Here is a 6,000-nt window from a genome sequence, read left to right as displayed (position 1 = left end):
GCCTTGCAAAACAATGCTGATTCTCTTCAGAATCCACCACCACCACCCTTCTCTGCTTCCAGACCTATGGCTTTGTCTAGTTGATTGCGGTGTCTTTAGAAGTAAAATAAACTGGAAGCCTACTCCATTCTTAGTTGGTCTGTATAAGTGAGAGAAGTTCTAGATCAAGTGAACAAAACTTGAACATTAATCATAAAAACAGAGAATCACAGTCCCTGAATCCACTTCTAGACTGGAGTCAGATCCAGAACTCCTTGAGTGAAGGGGAGGATGGGTTCCCTTGAGGAAGGACATGGATATACTGCCAAAATTTGTTAGTTGTTCTCCCAGCCTTTCCAAAGGAATCTGTAGTGTTTACCAGGGTGACTGCATTGGGGAAAAGGGAATAATAATAATAGGTATTTTGAGGACTACTGGGCACTGGCTCTGAGCTGACACCAATTCTGGGAGACTCAATGTCACTCGTGTCTACCAGTCAAAATAGGGGGCTTATGGAGGTTATATGATAAATGGAGTTTTAGCTCACACCCTTCCTGCAGTGAGCCAGTGGGTCCTCAAAACCATCCCGTGGTTATTTCCCCAGTTCCAGAATGCATAATTGGAATAGATAAACTCAGCAACTGGGGAATTCCCAGATTGATTCCCTGACCTGTGGAGTAAGGGCTACTATGGTGGGAAACAAATCAGAAGCCACTAGAACCACCTCTACTTAGAAAAATAATAAAATAAAAGTAGCATTGCATTCCTGGAGGGATTGCAGAGATTAGTGCTAGTATCAAGGACTGGGAAGATGCAGGGATGGTGATTCACACCTCATTTCCACTCAGGTGGCAATACCCTTCAGGAATGAGACAAGATTCTTCCGAAAGCTGAACATACTCTGAATCAGCATTCAATATATGGTGCTATTGCTCCCATAGCCAGGATTCACAGGTCTGGGGATCAAGGGGTAGAATTGGGAGTGATACCACTCACAACTACTCCTAGTAATGTGCTAACAATAGTTTTGCTTCCTGTACCCATAGTTTTGTGCTCTGCTGGCCTAGAGGTCTTAGTTCCAAAGGCAGGAATGCTTCCACTAGGAGACACAGCAATGAGTGTATTGAACTGAGAGTTAAGACTGTCATCTGGCTATTTTGGACTCCTCATGCCTCTGAATCAACAGGCAGAGAAAGGAATTGCTATGCTGGCTGGGCTGATTGATTTTGATGACCTAGAGAAGCTGAACCACTACTCCACTGTGGAGATAAGAAAGAGTATGTCTGGAACAGAGGAGATTCCTTGGGGTGTCTTAGCATTGCTATGCCCTGTGATTAAGGTCAATGGAAAAATACAACAATGCAAGATAGGCAGGACTGCTGCTGGCTCAAGCCCTTCAGGAATGAAGGTTTGGATCACCCCACCGGGCAAAGAACCATGACCAGCTAAGATGTTCGCTGAGGGCAAAGGGAATATGGAATCAGTAGTGGACAGAGGTAGTTAGCAATACCAGCTACAACCATGTGAGCAATTACAGAAATGAGGACTATAATTACCACGAATATTTCTTCCTTATTTTGTCATGAACACGTGTGTGTTCTGTGCGTGTGTATACATGATACAGCATACTTTGCTTTATCACTCTCTTACCCTTTTATCATGTAATGTAAGCTGCATTGACTTTACATTTTAGCATTTAAATATTTTGTTTACACTATAGTATTTAAGTTATAGGATATAGCATATATATATATACACATATATATTTAAGTTAAGGAGAAGAGTGAACATTATTTAAGGTCTTTGCATCATCTTCTTGAAAAAGTGTCAGTGTCTTCATTTGTATGCAGGATAATTGTATATTTGGGGGAAGTATGGCCATATCATTCCATACTTATGCATGCCTGAGATATAAATTTTCTAAATATTGTCATTTTGATAACTCAAAGCTGTTTTGCTACCTCTGGGCTCTTGTCCTCTCCAAGTTATACAGTGAAACCCATGGAAAATAGGAAGAAATTCAGTATTTGTTCCTCCCTCACAATCCTCACTTCCTCCATTCCTCCTGAACTATAGTTCTCTTCACCATATGGTCCGCCTATGTTCCTACTATCACCAAAATGTCCACTCTTCCTTGGACCATAGTTATAAGGCTGCTAGTTATAATAACCAAAATCATTGTAATTTCCACTGCATAATTTCTTCCTACATCATCGAAACCACATCCTGGTTCCCACAGCCTATATCTCTACCACCATATCCTCATTTTTCTCCTTCATAACCATGCTGCCTCCAAAAATGCCACCTCCAAATCCTCTTCCATACCCATTATAGCCATCCCCAAGTCCACATCTTCTTCCATGCCCATCAAAACCTCCCCCAAACTTACCTCCTGATCCACTGCTTCTGCATTAATCCTTCAAGGCAAAATACCTTCATCTACCACTCCTAGAACTTTTGACTCCCTGCATTTCTTGTCTGCACAAAGCCTTTCTTATTTCTGACTACAGATGGTATGGTATTTTCACAGTACAATTTTATCCACAGGGACATGATCATCAAAAGTAATAAAACCAATGCCTCTCTTCTTTCCAGACTGCCTACCAGTAATGATCTCAAGTGGTATCAACCTTTCTGTACACATTGCATAATCTCTAAGGTGGTGTTCCTTAATATCTTCTTTAATTCCACCACAAGTAGCTTCCTTGTAGTTACATGAGTGCCAGGTCTTCCAGATTCTCTTGCTACAGTACACTTTGACTCAACTGCTCTCCCATCAATTGAATGACATCTTGCAGCCATGACAGCACCAACCTCTGCTGTGTATGAAAGTTACAAAATGCAATACTCTAGCTCTTGCTTGCAGGATTCCTTATTGTCACACAGTCTGTAAATTTTCCCCATGGCTTGTAGTAGTTCTTCAAATTTTCTTCTGTGGTTTCAATACTTAAGTTCCAGAATGTCCCTTCTCTTTCCCCATAACAGACTCAGTCACTTCAGCTGGACTTCAGCCCAGAGCAATGAGAGAGAACTCTGCCCATGAGCACGCTTGTCCTGGTGCTACTGTATTGTAGCCTCCTCCTTTTCTTGTCTCTACTTTGGTGTAATTCATACAAAAACCTTCCATACTACAAGGTAGTTTTCAAAATCATTTATACTCCATCATATAGTATCTTTGATTTCTCTTTTTACATTTGTTTTGTGATCTAGCTTAACTTCCCACAAACAACTATTTTCTCAAGCATTTCAAACCGATTTGAAATCATTCTCACTTTTCTTCTCTCTTTCTACTTCTCCCTTCCTAATTGCTTTACTGACTTTCCCTTTAGTTCCGTTCAGCAGATTTGCACCATCATCACACTGTTTATTATAGTTTTATATTGAAATGCTACTAATACAGGAAGTTAAGCTTTATTGTTTATCACCATTGTATTTGTAAATATAGTAATCAAGATAAATATTAGAATTACTTTGTGGGGTTGAAAAGTATGCAAATGTTATTTTAATTGGATCTTATTAAACGTACAGCTCACTTTGTGGAGACCATGAATTTAGGCTTCTTTAAAATTTTATTTTTATTTATGTGTAATTTTGCATACATAATTCATGCAAAAATGAAAGCGACTTTTAGGATCCCTGGGTGGCTCAGTTGGTTTAAGCGTCTGCCTTCAGTTCAGGTCATGATCCTGGAGTCCAGGGGTCAAGCCCCATGTTGGGCTCCCTGCTCAGTGGGGAGTCTGATTTTCTCTTTCCCTCTGTCCCTCCCCTTGCTTATTCTCTCTTTCTCTCAAATAAATAAAATCTTTTAAAAAATGAAAGCAACTTTTAAGATTTCTGAGACATATGTTTTCTCTCCCCAAATTTAATATAACAATTATCTCTATCAAGCATTCAAGCCTAATTTTGCCCCACTATTGAGGCAAAACCCTTTTGAGTACTTTCCTCCAGGCCCATGTGAATTATGAAGGTTTTTCAGTCTGGGGGGAACAGGCACTATTCCTGGACTATGTGAGCTCACAGTATTTCCTCCTAATCCTGTCCAGGGGTTCTTTCCTAAGTGTTGCACAAGTGTGACTTGCTCAGCACTCAGCTGATACTTGAAGAGGGAGAGCCTTCACTTGGGTTTCCCTTCTCTGGCTTATGACCTGAAATTTCTCTCCATCCAGGGAAGTTCAAATGCTTATGTGATTTATTACTTATTCATTTCTCAAGGTCACTGCTCTTCATTGTCTTATATCAACCATCTTCAAACCTATCTCCTCATATATTTTGTCCTTTTAAAATTTATTATAGGCAGGAGGCTAAATCTGGTTCCTATTACTTCATTTTGATCCAAAGTTAATAGGAAGTAATTTGAAAACATTTGTCAAGCTCCTAGAAAAAGAATGTGTGTTTCTTTATAAACACCTTGATATTTCTGAGCTCTCTGTTCTGTTACAACGAATCAATGATTTTTGTATAAAAATAACTTAAAGGGACACCTGGTGGCTTAGCAGTTGAGCATCTGCCTTTGGCTCAGGGCTTGGTCCCAGGGTCTGGGATCAAGTCTCACATCGGACTCCCTGCAGGGAGCCTGCTTCTCCCTCTGCCTGTGTCTCTGCCTCTCTCTCTCTCTCTCTCTCTCTCTCTGTTTCTCATGAATAAATAAATAAAATCTTTTAAAAATAATTTTAATTATTATAGCTTTAAGTGTTTTCACATTTACTTTGTAAAAATTGAATAAAAGGAAACCTGGTTTAGAATAGAGTCAGAAGGACAGCAGGGAGCACTCTCACACCCTCCTACATTACCACTCATGGTCGTTGGCAGACCCAACAGGAAGAGATGTATCTTGTAAATGGACTCCTTTACTAATCCAGCAGGAGGAAGGAAGGTTTCTTCTTTCTCTGCCACAGCTCAGCCAATGAGAAATCACTACACTGCCAGCTCCCTATTTATTCCAATGGACTTTTAGTTTACAACAATCCCTCCCAAATTCTCCTTTCCTCTATAAAAGGACCTTTCTCTCCTTTGATTTCTGGATTCACTGATGGTTTGCCACAGCTTGTGTGTCCTGGGTTGCAATCCTTTGCTATTCCCAAATAAACCTATATTTTGATGGTAAAATAACTGACAGTTTTATTTCTAAGTTTAACATTACTTTTGATCAGAGGTGAGATTCAGCAATGACCCTCAATCACTCCAAGGCTAGTGAGCAAACAGGTGCTGGTGCCCACACAGCCAACTGGGCTCACTGGGTCCTGCTGACCATTTAGTTTGAGTTTAAATTTTTTCCTGGGTTTTGAGCTCTGCTCTGTGTTCTAGCTCTCTGGGCTTTATTCAGGCTCAGTTGTAAGGTTTTGTTGTACCTATTTAGCCTCCAGTCTGATCCCTTTTTGGAACTGGGCTGTCCTTACTGGAACCATGCTGGCCTTTGGTCTGATTCCTTTTGGAGCCAGACTGTTCCTGTTGAAACTGTGTTGTTTCAGGATTTTTCTTTATACTCTAGATAAAAACCTCTAAGAAATGGGATCTCAGTACTTTGAGGGTACCCACTCAACCCCACAAACATTGGGACTCCAGCTGCTTTTATTTTTAAAAAGACTATGATCCTTCCTCATGTGCACCAACTTAACCCAAAAGTAATTTATTTTACCTTTTTTATTTGAGGATAGCTGACACACTCTGTTATATTGGTTTCAGGTGCACAACATAGTGATTTGAAAAGTTTATACAAAAAAAAAAGTTTATACATTATGCTATATTCACCTTAAGTGTCGCTACCATCTGTCACCATACATCACTATCACAATGTTATTGACTATATTCCTTATGCTGTGTCTTTTATTCCCATGATTTATTCATTCCATAAATGGAAGTCTATATGTCCCACTCTCCTTCACCCATTTTGCCCATCACTTCACCTTCCTCCTTTCTGGCAACCAATAATTTCTTCTCTGTATGTATAGTTCTGATCCTGCTTTTTGTTTATTCATTTGTTTTTTTTTAAAGATTCCATATATGAATGAAATCATATGGTAT

This window comes from Vulpes lagopus, chromosome 2 (assembly GCF_018345385.1).
Source record: "Vulpes lagopus strain Blue_001 chromosome 2, ASM1834538v1, whole genome shotgun sequence".
Classification (NCBI taxonomy): domain Eukaryota; kingdom Metazoa; phylum Chordata; class Mammalia; order Carnivora; family Canidae; genus Vulpes; species Vulpes lagopus.
Note: the sequence above shows the minus strand (reverse complement) of the source record.